The sequence below is a fragment of the Ischnura elegans genome, chromosome 10 (assembly GCF_921293095.1).
Source record: "Ischnura elegans chromosome 10, ioIscEleg1.1, whole genome shotgun sequence".
NCBI classification, from domain to species: domain Eukaryota; kingdom Metazoa; phylum Arthropoda; class Insecta; order Odonata; family Coenagrionidae; genus Ischnura; species Ischnura elegans.
The window spans coordinates 1,523,229-1,546,601 of record NC_060255.1 but is presented as its reverse complement, the minus strand read 5'-3'; the positions used below and the strand labels follow the sequence as shown (position 1 = coordinate 1,546,601).

The window sequence follows — 23,373 nt, the reverse complement described above, 5'->3', positions numbered from 1 at the left end:
CTCAGGATCAAATCGAGGGGGGGGGGGGCAAGGCATGGTTGTCCAAGTTGTAGGTAAGATTTAAGCATCTAAAAGGTGAATAAAATCAACATTTTAAGGAAACTGTGACTGTCCTTTATTAGTTTATAAAATTAATTGCTTGAAATAATATTATTTTCCTTTAAGACATTTGCGATTTTTGCTTATTGGGGGAGGTGGGGCGCTGCCCCCTCCAGCCCCTCGCTGCGTACGCCCATGCCTATCAGGTAGTATAGTATCAGGTATGTAGTCAGGTGGTAATATGTCTAGGGCAGTGGCGTAACTATGGGGGGTGGGAATGAGAGAGTTGATCTACCCTCAAAGCCTCAGAGACATAAGAGAATTATTGAAAACTATTGTCTAGTTTTGACTCATGACAACTGCATCTACTTAATGTTAAATTTTTAGTGTCAGAATGAAGTAAAATGTATTTTCAGGCATGTCATTTTTCAAAAGTTTTCCCGTTGTCGTTTCCCGCCACCCCAGGCCATTCCATCCCCCCAAAGCATCCCCCCTAGTTACGCCATTGTTCAGGGGTATTACACTTCACGCTTAATTTTTAATAGAAAAAAATGTTTGCTAAGATATGCTACGCTTGGCGAATCCTTGCTTCTATCGTGATCTGCCACAAAGAAGTAGTCGACACACAGTGGTCCAGAACAAAGCGGACAAAAATAATTTTTTCGACCTTCTTGGAAACTAGTTTGGACTCTCTAAGATATGCAGTAATATGCCCTGGGCATCATACTTCACGTTTACTTTAAAATAAAAATAATGTTTGCTTGGATGTATTGCGCTTGGCGAATCCCAGCTTCTTCAGGACTCTGCCAAAAATATTTCAACATATGTTCCCGACCGGGAAACTTCCCGTAGTTCGAAAAAGAGGGTCAGTCCGATAGAAGAAGTTAGTTTCATTTTAATGATTATTTAAATATCTAATGCTTTCATTGCGCTTCACTGACTTACGTCCACAATATAAGGGCTTTTGTCTTATGTAGATATTTTCGGAAAATTAAATTTGAAAATCCACATTATAATGGTGGCCCCTGGCAGTAAACTCCTGTAAGAAGACGAAAAAACTTTCACAGTTAGAATATTTATTTGTAATTATTCAGAAAAATTGTTTGAGATGTTTTTTTCATGTCATTGTCAATTTAATGCTATAATCGAAGTCGAAGCAGTTTATTTTCATGCAAAAAGCGCCAATGGCGGCTACATTACCTTGTAAAATATTCACTCTAAAAGATTAGGATTGAAATTTACACATTTGGTGTACAAAATTTTGATTTTTAACCTCGATTATAGCTTTAACTTGCTGATATCTCTAGAAGTAGTGAGATCACGTGCCTGAAACTATTTTTATTATCTTTTTTCTTAATATTCGGGGATGGAAGTGAAAAATTACCTATGTCCCAATTTGAATTATGAATTTTACATGCAATTTTGGCGCGTACCATTGTTGAGAATGATAAAAATAAATGTGGAACTTAATTTTAAATGACTTTCAACTCGGCGACACCGCGACCTGTACTCAGACGAGGCTCTGAACTCATAATCGATGTTTGAGCGAATAAAATCTCTTTCATGCTTCAAGGTGACTGGAGATTTTTTGAAAATGTAGAGATTAGTTTTAGTTTTAGCACACGTGTTTCATTTTTCTCATCTCAGGATCACCATTGGTCATCAATTTTAGGATTGGTTTGACGCATATTTACACTCAATTCTCCCTAAAGCTAATCTTTTGACATTTACGAATACGTTCAATTTTTCATCCTTACTTGTCCTTGTCTCTTTTGTCTTCGTAAGTCTCATCCGAGAGTTCTTTTTCCGTGCTAATCATTCACATTTTCCTCGACTATGGTTTGCATCAGATCATCATGATGAGACCGATGCATTCCCCTTTTTCTCAGGGTTTGCAGAAGACTTCCCTCTTATCTAACTCCTCGCTTTACCCACACAACGTCGTCTTGTCGGAAACGGATGTAAATGACCCCAGAAAGACTCGTAATAGCTAAAATTTGTTCCCCGTCATGTCATTTTTGAAGTTCAATTGTATTTATATAAAGACCTAATGCGTTAGTTTAATGCAAATGGCACAACAGGCTCATATTGGCACATGGCACAACTTGGAAATGGTACAATGGTCTCATATTGGTGGAGACCAATGGTTGGTAGTTACTTTGGAAATATAATTGCCCACATAAGGTGCGCTGTTGTGTTCTTCACTGTACCTACTAATATATTCGAATGAGCATTCGTCCGTTGTGAATGGCTTTTCTGAATGTGGCCAAAATTTTGGTTGATTGTATTCATTGACGAAGAACGTGGAAATATTTTTAGAAAGAAAGACACGAGGATATGCAGCCTGGGACGTTAAATGCTAATTTAGTCGACAGTGAACAACCCTGGTTGTAAGACTTCAAATTTAACAGTTCGTTATCTTTTCTCGCCATTTATTGATCAACGGAATGTGCGTAATTTGGAAGTTCTTATCCTTTGGTTCAACATAATTCCGTGACACTAGGGCTATAGTCATAAAATTGCCAATGATATATCAATGAGTGAGTAAGATGAGCCAATAAAAATTTTAAAAATTAGTAAATGTATCGCATGCTTTATTTACAAACAGAACACAGGGGATGAAGTTAAGAATAGCTCGGGATAAAAAATACGATACTGTGATGAACACAATTTACATCTTACAGCCGTTATATCCAACTTTGGTGATGTTGTTATTATTCTTCTCTCTTTAAGAAGTTTGGCTAAATCGGCCAGGTTTAATGTCTGATAATGGTTCGATGGCCTATTGTTTTGAAGGTGTCCTCAATTCTGCGAGAATATTGGGCAACTCATTGTCTTTTCCTGTGCTATAAGGTTCATTTATTCGGTTTCATGGAACTAATTGGGGCCCTAAAAAGTTTTATGCCTGGTGGTTTCTAGACGGTCGCGCGTGTCGAAGCGTCTGAAATATCTGCATATATCCTTCCTAGGCGATGGAATAAAAATAAGTCGGGTGAGAACATTGGGTAACTTTTCAAACATTAAATTATAATGTCAAATTTCGTTATTTCGTTGTCGATCACAGATGATTCCCAAGTCTCGAAGTGTTCCTGTTGGATACTGATTTACCCAAACTGAGTGTATCTCATATTACTTGAAGTTGAAAAGTCACTGCTTTCGTTAAATATATTTGTGCGTAGCAATAAAATGTTACGTATTAGTAAGTTAATATTTGAAAGAGATGAGTTAGCACGTAAATGTATTAACACTGATTTATGAAGCTTTTTTTCCAAGATGCCAGCATGGAAATTAATTGATCTTCTGTTCAAATCCCACTTACTCCAAGTTTGCTGGTTTTTATAAAGTATGGCATTATCAGAAAACCAGCCATCATGACATAGACAAAGGAAGGGTAGGTAAAGGAAAGGTTGGTGTTGAAAGAACGAGGCAAACGTCGAGTGGAATACACTCGTCTTTATTTCTCGGACGACAGACAAGAACAGAGAACAAGGCTTGAAGTGCACAGCAGTACACGAGAGAATGATACATGACAAAAGAAGAACGAAATGCCCCTGGAGTGTAAACTCAACACTCCCTCTCACTCTAGGGACATTGGCAGTGAATTAAGTAACAATTTATACAAAACAAGAAATCAAGACAGTCCCAAATAGTCTTTTAGTTTTGAATGTTTAACCTTGTATAGACTTTTAGTCATAATGTCTGCCACCATTAGATCAGTTTGTAGGTACTCCACATTCACTACATTTTTCTCAATTAATTCCCTAGTAAAATGATGTCGAACATCAATATGTTTTGTTCTTGCATGAAATACTGGGTTTTGGCACAATTTGATAGCACTTTGATTGTCACAATAAATTTTTACAGTTTCCACCACATCTAACAACTCTGACATTAGGTATCTTAGGTATACAGCTTCTCGAGATTCCTCGGAGAGAGCTACATACTCGGATTCAGTGCTTGAAAGAGCAATACACTTCTGCTTTTGGCTTCTCCAGGTGATGGCAGCTCCAGCAAATTTAAATAAACAAAACCAGTGCATGACCTTCGATCATTATGATTACCAGCCCAATCAGCATCGACATAGCCAGTAATGCTTTTGCCTGTAGGCTTAAACACAAGTTTTTTATTAGAAGTGTGCTTTAAATATTTTAGTACTCTCAAAGCACTCCTCCAGTGCTCACTGGAAAAACAATTGCTAAATTGACTTAAATAATTTACAGAAAAAGATATATCAGGTCGTGTACAAACAGATAGACACATTAATGAGCCAATTAAACATTGATAAGGTACATCAGGTTTAGGTAACATTGGGTCATTCTTTTTCAAATTAACATTTACTTCAAGTGGAGTGTTTATTGGTTTAGCATCTTGCATCCCGAATCTGTTTAAAAATTCATTAATGGATCCAAAGAGATGCTACCATCAAATATATTCTGAGGAATTCTCATGCCAAGGCACATTTTTGCTCTGCCCAAATCCTGCATTTTAAATTTCTTCATTAATTTTTCTTTAATGACATCTTTTTCCTTTTTATCATTGTGAAACAATAACAAATCATCAACATATAATGCAATAATTAAAATACTAGTACCATCTTCCTTAAAGTAAACACAAGCTTCGTGCTTAGACTGAACAAAACCTAGCTCAATCAGAACATTATGAATAGTTTCATTCCATACCCTGGAAGATTGCTTCAAACCATACAAAGCTTTGTGCAAATGTGCCACACTATTTGTGGATTCATTGCATTTCACACCATCAGGCAATTCCATATATACAGTTTCATTTAACTTCCCGTTGAGGAAAGCAGTTTTGACATCAAGATGATCTATCTGCAAAGATAATTCTACTGCTATCCCAATTAATAGTCTCAATGTTTCAACACGAACTACAGGTGCAAAAGTTCCCTCATAATTGATACCATAAGCTTGCATAAACCCCTTCGCAACTAATCGAGCTTTATATCGATCAGGGTTCCCATCTATTCCCTTCTTCAATTTGAAAACCCATTTACAAGGTACTACCTTTACTCCCTCTGATCTAGGAACAATAGACCATGCACCATTTTCAGCTAGGGCTTTAACTCATCTTGCATGGCCGCATGCCATTTGTCTCCATCGGATCTAGAGAGGGCTTCTCTTGAGGACAGTGGATCAGTTAACAGATTCAAATCCTGAACATTATAAGTAACAAAATCAGGGAAAACCTTTGATTTCTTCTCTCTCAAGGGATACCTCCTTTCAGAAAGTGTGTCTCCCTCTGAAGGCATTTGAGCTCCCATTTCCCCTTTAGTATTATGGCTTAACAATTCCATTACAGGCACAAAATTAGAGTAATCAGACACATCATCACTTTGTTCATTATTTTCGTAAAAGATAACGTCTCTGGCAACAATAACTTCATTATTGCTATTCATCAGCCTGTAGCAGCCAGATATATCAGCATAACCTACAAATCTACATTGCTCACTCTTTACATCCCATTTCTTTCTCTTAACATCTGGTATATGAACCATTGCCTTACACCCAAACACTCTAAAATTTTGAATGTTTGGCCTTCTACCAGACCATGGCTCTTCAGGAGTAATATAAGTGAGGGCAGCATGAGGGGACCTATTCTTTATGAAGACTGCAGTATTGCAAGCTTCTGCCCACAAATACTTGGGACATTCAGTATCATGTAGCATGGTTCTTGCAATTTCACAAATTGATCTATTGGCACGCTCAGCAACTCCATTAAGTTCAGGTGAATAGGGAACTGTGAGAACATGCATGATTCCATTTGAAGTCAAGAAATCTTTTAAATTCTTATTGACATATTCACCTCCATTGTCAGATCGCAATGTCTTTATTTTTCGACCAGTTTCTGTTTCAACTCTGGCCTTAAATTTTATAAAAACTTGAGTGACTTCATCCTTGCTTTTCAAAAAATAAGCAAATATTTTGCGTGAATAGTCATCAATGAACGTTAGCATAAATCGAGCACCATCAACTGATTGTACCTCCATTGGTCCGCAAACATCGCTGTGAATCAATTCCAAAACAGCACTTGATCTGCTACCTTGAGAATGAAAGGGTTTCCTTGCCTGTTTCCCTTTACAACAGCTTATACATGGACTCTGGATACCACTTGTAAAATCATAGCCATCCACTATCTTGGACAACTGCTTCATTCTTTCTGAACTCATGTGACCAAGTCTCCTGTGCCACAACTTCGCTGAAGCATTACCTTTAACAGATTCTACATGGTTAACATTAAAATTTTTCATAGGAAGCTTTTCATTTAATTTGTATAAACCATCCATTAGTGAAGCAGTTCCACTGACTCTGCCACAAATAGATACATTGTTTTTATGATAAATATCACATCCCTTTTCAGGAAATACAAGAATTAAGTCTTTCTTAGCCATTTGGGATATTGACAATAAATTAGCTGAGAGACCAGGCACCAACAACACATTATTAACTGTAATAGCACCATCATCAATATGAACATTTGACATACCAATTCCCTTACAATCTAAGGTATTATCATTTGCAACACTTACAGTTAATCCTTCTCTGGGGATAAATTTATTCAGAAGATGTCGTTGGTTTGACATATGTTCAGTACAACCAGAGTCCAAATACCAACCGATTTTTCTTGGAGATACGCCCATCGCTGGCGCAGTTTGAGGCTGTCTGGGCCATAACCTGTTGAAAGAACGAGGCAAACGTCGAGTGGAACACACACGTCTTTATTTCTCGGACGACAGACTAGAACAGAGAACAAGGCTTGAAGTGCACAGCAGTACACGAGAGAATGATACATGACAAAAGAAGAACGAAATGCCACTGGAGTGTAAACTCAACGGGTAGGTACCTTATGCATTTTGCAGAAGCTGCATAATCAGATATATCTTTTCGAAGAAACGCATTTAACAAAAATCAGTTTTTCTCAGTGTATCAAGGACAAGTAAAATTCCCAATTATTCAATGAATGTAAGAATCAGAAGCAGAGACGTCATTTTAAGGAAATGAATTTCCATGTCAAAATTGTAATATAATAACTTACTTACCTTGTGAAATTAGGGTTTTATAGATCTTTCATGCATTTTGAGAGTTAGGTAGTCTTATAAAATCATTTCAGGATGAAGAGGTGGAAAAGCAATGTATCCAAGATAAAATCTAGACAAAAAATAGTACATCCCACACTTTGATGGATAACTATAACGACCATTGTTTTGACACTCTACCTTTTAAATAACATGGTGTCGAAACCATTGTCGTTGGTGGAGTTATACAATGTAGTGTGGAAATTACCATTTTTAGATAGATTAAAAAGTAAACTTTGCTATATTGCACATAGTACTTATTAAAATACTCAACCGGTTTTGACCTTATATGACATTACGAAGAGGTGATTCAGGTCAAAACCAGTTGAGTCTTTTAATAAATAGCAGCTGTAAGAAATACAACATAGTTTAAACCTCTAGTTTTGCATGCTAACACGTTATATCGCCGCCGGCCTCATATTTTATGGTGTTGCATTCGTAAGATATTAAGGAGTTAGAATCTTCTTGTTGGATTATGGGGTGCACGGGTCCCGTGCCGATAGGAAGGCGACTATCATTTTCAACGTAAGGGCACTGCAAGAAGCATAACCTCCCAGGGGAAGGGCACCTTACCTCCCCACTGCTGGAGTGTCCCAAAAGAACCCCTCAACTTTTGTTTAAAAGTTAGCGCGGAAAAAAAGTTTAGTCAGAACTATCGATTTCTGATGAAATTTATCAAACTTTTGGGTTCGTATGGCACATTGAAAAATTCTGTAATAATTACCAAACCAGTTTGATATATCCTATCAAACTGATTTGGTAATTGTTACCGAAATGGCCCCAGCAGTTCGATAAAAACTATCGAAATTGAAAGGATAATAAAACCGACGTAGCGTGCACATGTGAAAGATTTTCAACCCAGAAAAAAAACTATTTTGATTGAAAATCATAAAATTAGAAGTTTAACGTAAGATTCTGCGAAAGAAGTACAAACAAAAAGTTGAAAAACATAAGCCTGCATGAAGCATTGAACTTGGGTTTCCCGAGTGATAACGACGGACTCTAACAACTAGTCTAAATAGTTTGTCATAATAATAGAAGGGATTACACTACCAAATATTATGCTTGATTTATAAAGTAATAGGTGTAAGAAAGCCTCTCACCAAATTTTACCTCTGAGCGCTGAATAATTTCGCCCCTAGAAGAGTTTGAAGTTTCAACTTGAATTCCGCGCCAAAAACGTATTTCTCGGACGATGCCATGTTGATGACGTGTGAACCTCATGATGTCTGTATTGCTTGCATAAGGAGTGCATTATCGTAGGCGTTATTTCGAGTATAAATAAGTGGTAGATGAAACGGAGAATTTTAAATGAGTGGGGGGAAATCTTGCGTGTACTATTGTGTGCCTAATGTGAATATACCTCTCGTCAAACACAAGAAAAGTATTTCTTTGTTGTGCCAAACGACCCAGATCGAGGTAGGCGGTGATACGACAGCGTATTCCTTCCGAGATGGGCTGTTATAGAATTTGTGAGAGCCATTTTAATGCAAGTCTCTTCTGCTTCTCAAAGGATTTAGTTTCCACTACTCCTTTTGTTGTCTTTGGCCACACATCGCAAAAGTTCGTATGTGCTTAAATACATACGCGCTCAACGGGAAATTTTACTTTTTAATTGCAAATATATCATTATGTTTCAATTTATGTTGAATTTAATGATTATTTCGTGTGCATTTACTACATACCTATTTACCCCGGTTTTCACTCTTTGTTTCTATCTTGCGCATTAAAAGCCAACTACTGATGTAACGGAAATAAGGGTCTTTGACGCTCACCTGGTGATGTGTCAAATTGTACAAATTAATATATCATAATCACAAATGTGTACTCCAGGAAATACTACGATATCGTATTACTCACAACAAGCAGAAATAAGTACATTTTAGTCACGGTGCCGCCAGGTTTATAAATAGAAGAACAAATAGTAAATAATAACTTTTCTTTCTTTTTTAACTTTTCTATTCATACAGCAAAACAGAGAAACCAAAGGCGAATGCGTACTGAATGAATACTAGCAAATAGTTTGAACTATCATCAATCGAAAAAGAATAAGTTTCAAATTATACAATGTAATGTGTGACTCCTCTCGATAGACTTCAAACTGTACGTTAATGCCGACGTCATGGTCGTATCCACCATTTTTTTCTTAATTTAAAAAATTTTCATTAGCTTCAATGAAAACGAATTAGCAATGACAGCGAAATTACGAATACAAAAAACCTGTAAATAAGAAGAAAACGAGAGAAAAATCGGAAAAAAATATGGAAGACAGTCCCGATTCCTCAACCTTTACTAGCACAGTTCAAATCGATGGCCACTTGGCCGCCTCGGTAACATAAAAAAAAACAAGTATTATAAAAAGTAAGGGTGAAAACCGGTTCAAGTATGCAGTAAATGCATAGGATATAATCATTACATTCTGTATAAATAGAAGCGGAATGATAAATTTTCAGTATAAAATCATCCCTTTGAGTGCATATATATATATTCACTCACAAGCGGAATGTTAATGGAGCACAGCAGAAAACTACGAAAGTAGTATAGGATACTAACTTTTCTTTAGAAGCATAAGTGGTGCCACAAAATTTGTTCTAAAACTTTTAAAAGTGACTGTATGTGTAACTCAGATGTAAATATAAGGAAACTAACGGATATTTTCACGTAAAAATCCCCATCTCAGCGTTCCTCTATCATTTTGATGACAACTGCTTACCATTTTTTATAGTACGAAACCGACTTGAAGAATTATCAGGAGCACAGTTGACCAAAGCTAGGCCTCTGCTTTAAAAATGCTGTTCCAACGAAATTTGAATGCTAATCCTAAAAGAAAAGGAGAGAACCCCGAACTTCTTCACTTCAGAGAGCATGTAAACGGCTATAACTATAGCACATTTTTTAATTTATTTCATAATTTACAACCGGAAACCAAAAACCAATCATAAGTAAAGGATTTTACGATAGTATGTCCACAAATTAAAGCATCCACTACAATTGCCATGATTACTGTATCTATCAAAACTGTAAACATTTCATCTTAAGAAGTTTCATTTCAATGAAAAGATTCGTTTTAAGACAAAAAAAATTGTTCATCGAGCCTCGGTTGATAATGTCAGTACATTTCGATAACCAGCCAGAACAAAATTAACGTTTTTTTTCACCATGATGATAAAATTTTGGCCACTATTTCCACGAACCCAATGTGTTTACGGCTTCTTCAAGCGTTACTCCCGCGGCATTCATGAGGTTCACACGTCACACGGCGTCAGCCAATAGAAATACGTTTCGCGTCGTGGGCGTGGCCAAAGCTCCAGCGGACTTTTAAAGCTACTTATCTCGGTTAAAAATTGAATTTGAGCTCTGAAATTTGGCGTATGTGTTTTTCATTCATATCTTTTTGGTTTAAAGTAACGAAATCCAATTTCTAATTTTGAGTGTTCCCTCCTATTAGGTACTTACTCAAATGCCGTAATAAAATGATATTGTAAATAATTAACCTTTGCTTTGAAATGTGAATAAAGTGTGACTACAGTTTCACTTTGTAAGCTTGAGAGGAATACTTGATGCACACCATTGCATTACGTAGTTACTCCATATGAATATCTACTGCAGATGTTCAAGAAAACTTTATTTGTAGGCTTTTTTACATCGATGTAGAGATGACTTTAACGTGCTGGGTGATATCCTTACCATGGATTGCGTAAGGTATAACGATTTTTATCACATGTTATTAAACATGATCGCGAATAGTTATACCTCAGGAATACCTCTAATTTAAGTTTTAATGTGTCGAAATACACAAACATTACCTTACAGTTTTAATATCCATGATAACACGCTATTCAATCACTGTCTTTGATGCACCAGCTTACGATAACATTGCAATTTAAAGCAGGAACAAACAGAAAATGAACGTAAACAAAATTAAAACGTTATCGCCATCACAAATAATGAAAACAAAATCATTTTTATCAACCTATCTTTTATGTAAGGCCTGTTTAAGATTCTTTCAACTGCAAACGTGTATTGGTGTAAAGAAAAGAGGAACGACAGACCGTTCGATAGATTACGAAACGCATAGAAAATTCTATCAAAACAAATTTGCATAACAATGTAGAGTTTGATAATTTTTACCAATCAAGCAATCACCTTCGTAAAATTAATCATAACTTCGATGAAAGTTACCAAACTCAGAATCGTATTAATTAGTTCAGTTATTCTTACCAAACTCTTTCGTAAAATTGACCGAATTATGAAATATCAAAATGTGTGATGAAATATATCAAGAGCGTTTGGTAAAATAAATCAAGTGCTTAATAATTTACATCAAAGTTGAAGTATATTCAGCAAAAATACTCCCTATCACACCAGTTTGATACTTTTAATCAAATCTTTTTTTCCGTGCGGCAAAATGAGACTCGAGTCCCAAATCTCTTGAGTATGCCTTGGGACTCGATAACCCTTTGGAAACGGCGGCGATTAATACAACTACTAGATATTCGATAGTTAGTAACGTGTCGCCCGGAAGCTAAACGATTTCAGTCAAATGGCCACGCCGCATTCGACTCCCCTAATGAGGGTTGCGCCGCGCATCAGATAGTCGTGGGTTCGGGAACCTGATTCTTCGGACAGGAAATCCAGTCTCACGCACGGTTCCATTATTTCAGAGTGCCGTGCCATCCATCTCCCAATCAAGATTGGAAGTCTTCACTCGGAGGGAGGCTTTCGCCCGAAGAAAGCGGAAAGACGCCCACATAATCCCCTCTCTTGAGCTAGCCGACTATGATGGTTCTTTTGAGGCGTCGCAGTGGGGAGGGGGTCACTATGGTAATTAGGCTCAGCACGCGTCTCGGTCCATTTTCGGCTCGATTGATGCCTGATTAAGGATCGGTTATGTGACGACCGCGGTGCCATCTCGCGGATGGGGAGTGCATTATGTCAGTGGAGCACGCCCAGATGTCGATTAGCATTGGATCAAACGAGTAGGTATTCAAAGGCGTGCCAAGTTTTTGGACAGAGCGCGTGACGTGAATTTTAATTGGCGTTTCGTGGGACTGACCTATTTCTGAATTGCGTTCTGTATTTTCACCAGTATCTCATCGTTAAATAGTGGGATATTCCGTACATGCTCTGTAGTAGTAGTAATAAATTTTGCGACACTCCTATCGGCATGCAGAAAGAAGCGATATCAGTATTAATAGAGTCATTATGTCATCAACAAATCTCACTAGCCGTAAAACTACAACATTGATTTATCTCCTTATTTGCTAGATATCTTTTCCATTATATTTTGGAACGTGTAATTTAACGAGCAACTTGGGTTGTTTGCGTCATATTAGGTCAGAGGTTTATTCTCCTTAAACTGCTGGTGATCATCTGATTCAATGTGTACTTCACTAGGTCTTCGGACTGTTGCTCAAACTATTTCATACCAGACTCTTTTACGACGGTCGCGGCCGTACTTGGATTTCAAATTTTCTCAAAAAGTTCACCATTTTCAGAATACAATACCTGGACCTTGGCATTCACGATCTAACATGGGATTCTCGTGGGATTTTCTTCGTTGGTAATAGTTGCTAACCCTTGGAGTCATTAGTGAGTCAATCACATCCATGATATCCAAGCTGTTTGTTTTCTCTTGGAATCGAAGTTCTTACTACAACATTATTAATCATCTACTCTTATTCAAACATGTGTCGATGAAAGCTTCGGTGTTTTTTTCTAGCTCCATTCTGAACATAATGCAATCTGTGATTCTTTTTCCCATCCGTGATTTTTAAACCTTGAGAAAAACAGTTAAAATGTTAATCGTATGCTGAAAGTCAGGGTGCCATTTATTTTACACATATTGGAGTATAAGGAGCATATTGTTAAACTTAACGTAGCGCGAATGAAGGGAAGAGCAAGGAAGGAAGTGTGGAGAGAAACCCAGCGCTCACATTAGCCTGATCTTAACTAAAGATGCCAAAGAGACCTCGGAATACGCAACACTTGATTTGGCCTCAGCGCAGAACTCAAGTAGGCTTCGGGATTCCTCCGAAAAATCTCCACCACCGCTGAGATTAGAGCCCGGTCCCTCCGAGTGGGATCGCGAGCATTAAATACCCATTGCCTGAAACTCTTTCCTATAAAATCTTTATTTTTCATCAAGCCTAATTTTTTTATGACTAAGGGGCTTATTTACGGGGCATATCTCCCCTGGTCACTCACAATACTCATGTCCAGTGACGTAGCCAGCGGGGGTCCGGACCTTCGAAATAAAAAAACACAATTATTTTCCTTACTAAAGAAAGCAAAATATTGAAAAATCATGAATTTACAAAATATTTCTTTAGCAAATGAAGTTTTTTCGATTATGACAAGTTTTAACATTAGTTAAAAACCCATTACTTAGTCCCCTGTTTTTCAAAAATTTCTCCCCCTTGGTTTTGGATCCCCCCCTTCCGAAAGAAATTCCTGGCTACGTCACTGCTCATGTCAGCTGGCTACTGGTTAATTCCTTGAGAAATTTGATATTTTTTCAATAACTGATTTATTTTTTCCAAGTAATGACTCAGCTAATTATTTTAATAGGAAGATTTACGCCTAAAATTGATTGATGTAGGCGAGATATGGTGGAAGTAATACATATTGGCTGAAGAAATCAAGATGGCACTTTTTCCACGAGTTTTACAATGGTACTACGCGTTTCAACCGATAAGTCATCGTCATGTACATAACTGACCTATTCCGTTGTGTACCTGACGATAACTTGGCGTTTGAAGCGCTTAGTACCACAGTAAAACCAGCGTATAAGTGATAGCTTCTTTTCTTAGAGCAAAACATTTACGCCATTTTTAATTCATGCGAACTGAATGATGCTCTTGTTGAGTTTTCAGCTCCATAGTTACGCTAAGTTTTGTGTACTAGGCTGTCATCTCACCTCACCGTCCCCTTTCTCACCCCTACCTCGACCACTTGTTGCCTGTTGGATTTCGCTTCTTGGGCGCTCGACGCGCCCTCATGGCGGGACTGGCGATGAGTCGAAACTCGCCTTAAATGACGCGCGTATCGTAAAAATGATAATAGGGCCGTTCCGTCCGAAGATTTTTCCGAGAGTTTTCCGCGCTCACTAAAGCGGCCATTGTTGCGTGTGTGTTTATCAATTGGACATTACGTCATAAAATATTAACTTTGAAAGCTAAAAGTGACGATTTTGTAAATCACTCATAAAGGTATCTATATGTTTCCATAAATTTTTAAGATGGTGACCCCGTACTTTTCATGGGTAATTTTAAATGGAAGAGCCCTGTGATGTTTTGATGTAATTTGCGTCTAAACTGAACTACCTCGTGGGAATTGTAGGTTGTAATTATTTAAAATTTTTAGTGCGTAATACTAATTTACAAATGAATATTTCCGGAAAGGCATACGGACTTCGTTCGACTACGTTTTACCGGCAGTTCAGAAGAAGCAGTAGCGACCATCGGCCAGCTGTGTCTTCCTCGTCCGGTATCCTACTGCTGGGCCAGCGTGCCTTCCACTCGGGGATGGTCGTCTACTACGCCGCGGTCAACATCAGAATTGTAATGGACATGGAGCCCGCGTACGAGAAGCTGGGCAGGCCGAAGGGCGATCCTGAAGTGAAGAGGATGCTAGATGGATCGGCGACGTACTTCACCATCTGGAACTTGGCAATGCAAGACCTGTATTTTACCCTCTGCTGCACAGAGTACCTCTTCGAGTATTTCCCGAAGGCCCTCTCTCCAAATATGAAGGAGCAGCTGCGATCCTTTAGGAGAATGTATCTACCGGTCTTTCTCTTCTCATCTTCATGTAAAGTGGTGTTCAACTTCTGGTCGCGCTATGCGTACTCGCCGCCGCTGGTCTTCGGCGACTTCGTGGACGCGATCAATCCGATGTTGATCAACCACGCCATCCACTCGAACATCGTGCTCATTGCGATCCTCGAGCTGCTCTTGCGTGCCCGCACCGAGGGCGTCTGGGACGGCGGACAACTCAACGACACCTTCAAATTGTTCACCCTCTTCACCGCGTACCTCGCCACGGTTCTCGTGGGACGTCATCGAAGAGGCTACTGGCCGTACCCTTTCATGGACCCAATGGATACGAAAGAGTTTTGGACCTTTTCCTTTTTCTGCTACTGAATGGGCTGGATCTATTTATGTTTGGGCAGAGGTTTGACCCGAATCTTTTCCGTGGGAATGAGAGCTGAGCGACCAAGTTCTGTCTCTTCGCAGATGAAAGTCCGATAGATAGCAGCTCACTGCATGGGATTATGAATTGTGGCTTAGATTGATATTCAGCCACACCTGACGTTAATCCGCTACTCTACACTTATTAATCGGCGTGAAACTTGAAGATGGGCTCAGTCCATGTTTAGTGATGGGTCTATTTAACCTCGCGGTATCAATAAAAAGCCGAGCGATGTTTTTATACTTCAGTCACTTGTTATCCCATTGTATGTTGTCCTATTTAAATTCCATGATTGAGGTGATGGATCATGTTAATCCACATAACCATACGGTATCCCGGAAGTGTCTTTGATCGTCGCAACCATTTGATCCCCGACGATGAATGGAGGTTTTAATCTTCATTTCTGTTTGCAAAAAAACCATGCCTCGAGAAATCGCCAAAGAAAACACTAATGATAATGGCCGTTTTACAAGGGGCACGGAATCGCGCGGGTTAGAACTGCATCAATTTCTAAAAATGGCGTGGAATAAAAAAAAATTATCCGCTCATCAACGCGAGTTAATTATTTAAAAAATATAGGACGGCTAAACCCGCCACGAAGGAAGCGTTCAGGAACTCATTCACGAATTTTAAAAGAAAAACCCTAGTTGAGCAGTTACGGGATAACCCAAAAGCATATTGGTCATATGTTAGGGAAGTTCAAGGTAAACGATCTACCGTATGTTCGCTGAGAAACGACAATGGAGATGTGTTGACAAACAGTTGCGATAAAGCCAATTTATTAAATTCCTACTTCAAGAGCGTGTTCACCGAGCCTTCCGAGAACTCACCCGAGACCGATGACAATCCCTGTATACATAAGATGCCAGCTATTGACATTAGTACGCTCGGAATAGAAAATATATTGAAATCGCATAGTGCAAATAAATCACCTGGTCCAGACGAAATCCCTTCTCGCGTATATAAAGAACTAGCCTCAGAAATTGCCCATTACTTGCAGTTAATATTCAGTAAATCCATCAAGCAACACGATGTACCCAATGACTGGAAAATCGCTAATGTAACGCCAATATTTAAAAGTGGAGACAAGGAACAGCCATCTAATTACAGGCCGATATCTTTAACGTCCATCTCTTGCAAAGTCCTTGAACACATCGTAGTCAGATCGGTAATGAAACACCTAGACGCGCAAAACTTATTAATGGGAACTCAACATGGATTCAGGAAAAGCAGATCGTGCGAAACTCAGTTAGCGCTTTTCGCCCACGATATTTTAGTCCCCGGGGAAGACAACATTCCAGTAGACGCGATTTTTCTTGATTTCAAAAAGGCATTTGATAAAGTACCCCACGGAAAGTTAATAATAAAACTGAAATCTTATGGTCTAGACGAATATGTCATTTCCTGGATAAGGGAATTTTTGAGCGACCGCGTCCAAAGAGTAGTATTAGGCGGTGCAGTCTCAAATGAGGTTAGAGTCACTTCTTGTGTCCCTCAGGGTATTGTCATGGGCCCACTCCTATTCCTTCTTTTTATAAACGACATTGGCGAAGTAGTGCATAGTAAGTTACGATTATTTGCAGACGACGCTGTATTTTACAGAGAAATCCGTTCCAGCAAAGATATAGATGAACTAACGAATGACCTTGCTGCTATCCAAGCGTGGTGCAATGCTTTGCAGTTGGAATTAAATTTGAAAAAATGCGTCGTAATGAATTTCTGGAAGAAGAGCAACTCCCTACAACGTAACTATTTAATTTGGGGTACCCAATTAGAGACTGTTGAATCTGTGAAATATCTAGGAGTTAGACTTAATAATGATCTATCGTGGAATAAACATATTCGAGAAATAACCGGTCAAGCTAATCGTAAAATGGGTTTTGTCAATAGAATATTAGGAAAGTGCGACGACAAAGTGAGAGAAATTAGCTACTTTTCCCTCGTTAGACCACATTTGGAATACGCTGCCAGTGTATGGGACCCTCACGAAAAAGGCCTAATAACAGAGTTAGAACGCGTGCAAAGAAGAGCTGCCAGGTATGTGAAAGGTCGTTACGATAGTCTTGTTAGTGTAACTGACCTCTTAGATAAACTCGGATGGGAATCTCTGTCGGACCGCAGATTGAAAAATAGACTAAATCTTTTAGATAAATTAAAATAAATAGTGTCTTTTCTAACGAAGTTAACCGTATCTTACGGGCGCCAACATACTACGGAAGATCAGATCATATAAATAAAATAAGAGAGATAGATTGTAGAACAGACAGATTCCGAATGTCATTTTTTCCACAATCAATAAGAGATTGTAACGGCAGCGATAGAACTCATAATTAGATTGCATGCCTTGTAGTATAGCCTACTAATCTATGTAAAACTTAATGCATGTTTCTTAATTCTATTATTATTTCTAACAGCATATAGTAGTATAGTTTGTTAGTATACGCGACGTTTTTTGGACGGTGTGGTGTGCTTGTGGGAGTCCAATTGCATGCTGCATGCTGGTGATTGATCACCCCCTGCCAAACACCCTAGAGGTGGCTCGCAGGGTATTATGAGATGTAGAAGTTAAATCTCACATGGCCCTTATCATAACATGAGTGGTGTCTTATTGTCTATTTGCTCCATTCAACTACTGTGCTTCGAGGATTGTTTAACTAGAGTCTTAGTCTGGCCTATCCGATCTATTTATATTTTACTATAGGAGATAGTGGTGATATGTGGATTAGACAAACGGTGTAGTCCATGGGTAACGTAGTCGGCGACTATGACGCCCAGAAAAATATGGTGGCGGTGAGATTGGGAAAAAATTGGTGGCTAACAACCAGTTTGAAAATAAAAATTTGCAATTTGCTGCAAATATAATTGTAGAAATATAATACAAGAGGAAAGAGTGAGAACATATATGGAATAGTCGGAATCAAGTGACTTTGAGAATGAAAATAAGCAGGTTTGAAATGTATCTACGGGATACTCTGCGACGAAATTTGAGAACGGTGGGCTGAGTTTAGAAGCCAATAGGATTCAAAGATCGGGTGGAATTCTGGGGACAGCTGTGATTAGCGGACGCTAAAAAAATGCAATTTGATAGACCGATGTTTCAAGACGCCGAAAGGTGGCGGCCGTTCTTAAGCAAAGCACGACACACTGCCTATCGGTGGCTACAGACGCGAGTGTGTTGATAGGAGAGCTATGAATGCACATGACCAGTGATTGTGGAACGTTGAAGAGGATGAAAGAAAGCAAAACATAATACCTATAACGTCGAGAATGAGAAAGTACGAGGAGTGTAAATTTGGGATGAATCTCACATTTTCTTCAGGTGTGTACAATTCGTTTCTCACAATATAATGATGAATCTTTTTCAGCATCAACGAAGTTTTATTCTTTAATCTTAGATGTACTGGTTTTAATCTTAATTGTATGTCTTATTCCCATTCATGTAAGTAAGAGATACTGTAATTATTCAGATATTTTACTCCGTTAATCGTAATTTTTAATTTACATGGATATGTTTTTTGGGACGGGTAATATTGTTAATTTGACTAGGATTTCGTATAAGAAACTAGCGGAAATAGCATAAGACCATAGGCGGATTTAGGGGGGGTATGGGAGCACGTGTCCCTCAAACGCTTAAACTATAGAGAGGATATATCATACGGTTATCATTACGTTCGTTTCGTTTTGTGTATTACGGTGCCTCAATCATTTAATGTCACATTAATAACTTTCACATCAAAATGAAGAGATAATTTCGAGCAGTAATTATCGTATGTTGTTTTTAATCTCATGTATGAGAAGACCGTTTGTCTGTGAGACCCCTGTGCCCTCCCCCAGACAAATCCTGGATCCGCCCATCCATAAGACTACGCGACTATGACGCGGCTTTCCACCACGAGAAATTAGTTTTATCAAGAGAAATCTTCTCGAATAATTTTAAATTTTCAACGAACTACTAGCAAATAATAGTGCGAAAGTGAGAATTTGTATGTCCCATTCTTTGTGGATTGAGAAGTTGATTTTAAAGAAACTGTTTCCAGTTTTTTTTATGCTTGCTTACAAATGGGTTATTGCGTCGTGCGTTATCTAAGTCATTAACTAATCGATTAGATATCGGTGGGCCACACATTTTTCACCTTTCGAGCTTGTGGACTTCTTTGCAATTTCATGTAATGGATGACCACATGTATGGAGAGCCATAACTTGCCATTTCGCCCCTTGACAAGTGAGCAGTGTCTCCCCCCACCTCTGTGCCCACGCCGCGCCCCTCTTGCCTCATCAACGCTGCGGTCCGTCCCTCGTGTAATTCACCTTCAGCCGCCGCGGTGCAGTCAATCTACCCGCGGAAATTCTTCGAATCCTCCGCGTTCTTTCGGCACCTTTTTCAGACTGTTCGCGCTCGCGAGAAGCGGAGAAATCGGGAGATAGCTGGTCTTGCGATTAACCTCCTCAGTCCCGGGACATATCTTCGCATTTCTGGTTAATTAGGTGCTGACGAACAACAAGAGTAGGTATGGTGATGTCATCTGTCAGGAAGCACTGAACTATTGTTTGCAATAACGACATTTCACAGAGCCAAGTGCTGAAAACATTCGAACATCGACCTCCTCGTTCTTGGCGTTAAGACGAGGAGATTAAGACTCGACATGATGCGCATTTATGGAAGTGATCACACTACAATCGTCATTAGTTCTGGCGATTTAAACATTAGGATTCGGGTTATTTCTTCAATATAAATTATGGCCATATTTTGATGGTTTTGCAAAAAAATTCCAATTGCCTTGGTCATGTAAGATTATTTTTATTGTTCAAGGTATTTTACTGATTGAGGTAGTTAACATTGAGCATAGTATTTTCAGGAATCGCCCCGGCCTGCTCTAATTCCCAACTGGACTTCCCAATGCAAGTCACAATATGGACTTAAAATTTCTTTTTGTACAATACACCCTTTCATTCCATCTGTGTATCATATTCTCCTGCTCCCCCTTTCCCGCTTGGCTTCTTCTTGTTAATATTTTGAAAATTTTATCTAAATGATGTTACAGCTCGTTATGGGACTTACTAGGACGAATAGAGATATACTTAGGAGCACCTATGCTGGGATGTAATTTTATTTCGATCTTTCAATTCTGCCAGTGAACATAGTTATCTGCTTCTTACCTCTCTACGCTTACCTAAAATCGGTGACTTCATTACAGACAGCAGCATTCCTTAGCTTCGTATTACCGGCTACCGGCAAGTACTCTTTCGCCAATTATTGTCTTCCATGATTTTCTACTTCGAAGCTACCCACTATGCCCGTTTTGTATCGAGATTAGCGTCTGTTCACCGCTAATTGTGTGTACAATTGTATTTAAAGTTATATTAATTGTTGGGTGGTTTAGCAGAGACCCAATTATATTTATATTGGTTAGTCAAATATTACGTATTAAATAGAAAACTTTATCCTTCTCTTATTTTTCGATTTAACCTATGGTTATAAAATAACCACAAGAGTTTTCTCTCCCTCATAATTGCATGCCTGATTTGCTTCAATATGTTCGTAATTTTTGTTGCCCAATTTATTTGCCTAGTCTGATCCTTATCGAGAGCTTTGCAAAACAATGGAATGGTGGGCATGTATTGGTAGAAACCCCATTGCCCGAGAAACTAAAGTATGGACAGCCGTAGGATTTGCAAATTCTTAGATCAATATTACTGAATGATGATTGAAGATTGTTCCTCGCTGATTTCCTCCCCCAAGTGGCTGCGTTAGTTGGTGAACTCATAGGCTAATTGTAAGTTAGACTAACGCGTGGTCTCGTCTCGTGAGAATTATTCCAGTTTGCTCATCGCTCTTTCTCATTACTCGGAACTCACCTCTTTGGTTTCTTGTGTTCGTGTGATGATGACGAAGAGAAGGACTCGAATGAGTTGATCCCGCTCTGCGATCTTCTCTTGATATCCCTGGGAAAACGTTCGGCTCTTGGCGAATACAGCTGTTCGTGAGAATATGTCCACAACACATTGTTTGTCGCTAGCTTCCTGCGACTCGTACACAATGTGCTTTTGTCAATGGAGTATTTTTTTCCTTTCCGAAGCGTGTGTGGACGCGTTTCTCGCGGCTGAAACAGCTGAAAAGTGATCCGAAGGTTACTGGGTGGTCATCCGAGCTCTTTCCTCCTAGCCTCGACCTTCGTAAATATTACGGGGGCTGTAGTGATGTGGCAGCAAGGGCATATGCTTGTGCAGGCGTCGTATGTTCAACGGCTATCTTTGAATGAGTGCATTCTGCTCTGCTTAATGGAGTGACCTCTACGACTGCTTTGAGTCGGAAAATTGACTGCTCAGTTCCAAATATTTTCTCTTTTATTTGCCTCGTGAGGAAAATTTGTCTTCTTCGGAATGGAAATCAGAATTGATATCGCAATAAATGACTTCTGATTTCCCAATATTGTCTCGTATTGTACGGGATGGAGAACGTTTCGTCACGACATTTTAACCCAGGATAGTTGATGCGTGCAGAAACATAAATTATTGGTAATGTTTAAGTCGATAACCAGTGACGTCATGACAAAATTAGCAGTCCCGAAACGCATTTTCCTTAAATTTATTTTGCAAGTGATATATTAACATTTTATCATAACAATTTTTGTTTTGGGTACGAATGTATATACTAGAAATTTGAGGCACCAAAAGTGATAACGTGTTGTTGAAGTTTATTCGGGATTACCACCGGATAAGGTTCTCCATCTCTGCCCTTCCTCTTAGGCAGAGATGGAGAACCTTATCCGGTGGCAATCCCGAATAAACTTCAACAACATCATACGCCGGGAAAACCCGTGATAACGTGTTATTTGACTAATATGTCTTTCCAACCAGTGCCGGAACGGGGATAACGCACTATTTATAAACTAGAGAAACTTTGAGTCATGCGCTCCAATTGGCCGCGAGTTTTCCCTGTTTGCGAGATGCTCTAGGCAACTCGTGACCCGGAATGCATTTCCTGCGTTTGCCTTTGGCCTATTCTCATTCATTTTATCTTTATATTCAAATTCCATCTTCCCCCTTCTTCGCCCACCTAACATTATTCCCTCTAGCCAAGGGCGTACCCTGTACCAAAACTTGAGGGGGGTAAGCCGTGGTTGTTCAAGTTGCTGGAACACAGGAAAGGTTAAGGGAACCAAAATTTCGAGGAAATTATAACAGCTGTTTATTAGTTTTTAAAACGATTTGCTCGAAAAATATTTTTATTGCATGTTTTATACTAATGTTACTTTTCTTGGGCATAAAAAAATATTATCGTTTTGAACTAAATTTACTTTTGCTTCTAGAGGGGGGCAGTTGCCCCGTATTGCCCCTCGCTGGGTACGCCCATGTCTCTAACACAGTTTCGAACATCCTCTTCCACTTCATCATTCGCTCCATCCAAACCACTATGTCTCCTATGTCCATTAGTGTCATATCTGGGTAAATAAGAAACTTATCATGAAAATAAGGCATCGATTTAATCAAAGAAAAGGCCTCTGGAGTGGAGAAAAAATTAGCATGCTAAGATCTGCCGATCACATAGCCGTCATAGGAGGGACAACGAAAGATTTGAAAAAGATTCTGGTTAATGTGGCTAGGGTGTAATCTGCTGAAAATAAGCGCCAAGAAAACCAAGATATTAATGTGTAGTAGAAAGGAAGAAGTCAAGACTAACATTAAAATAGGGAAACAAAAACTGTTTGAGGTGGATACATTCAGTTATTTGGGATGCAGGATAACAAGCGATGGGAGAAGCAAGAAAGAAATAATCAGCAGAAGAGCCTTGATGGAGAGAGCATTCCACCAAAATAAAGAGCTACTTGCAGCGCGAAATGTAAGGATGGAAGTAAGGAAACAGTTTATTAGAACTTACATTCGGAGTATGCTTCTCTACGGAATGGAAATGGGATGGACAACGACAGCCGCGGAGAAATATAGGATAGGGGCCTTCGAAATGTGGTGCAGCAGAAGAATGATCAAATGGATCGAGTAAGAAATGAGAAAGTCCGATGAAAGGTAGGGGAGAAGAAGAGACTCATGAA

At 38.9% G+C, this 23,373-nt stretch overlaps 1 protein-coding gene and 1 long non-coding RNA gene across 4 annotated transcripts in view; both read left to right on the top strand.

The window, feature by feature from the left end:
• Positions 1–23,373, top strand: part of LOC124166511 (A disintegrin and metalloproteinase with thrombospondin motifs 9-like) — a 758,369-nt gene that overhangs the window by 667,298 nt on the left and 67,698 nt on the right. The window lies entirely within an intron of this gene.
• On the top strand, positions 3,798–5,295 carry LOC124166513. The gene is made up of 3 exons (XR_006866443.1): positions 3,798–3,833; positions 4,275–4,277; positions 4,967–5,295. It is a non-coding gene; the product is annotated as an uncharacterized LOC124166513 (long non-coding RNA).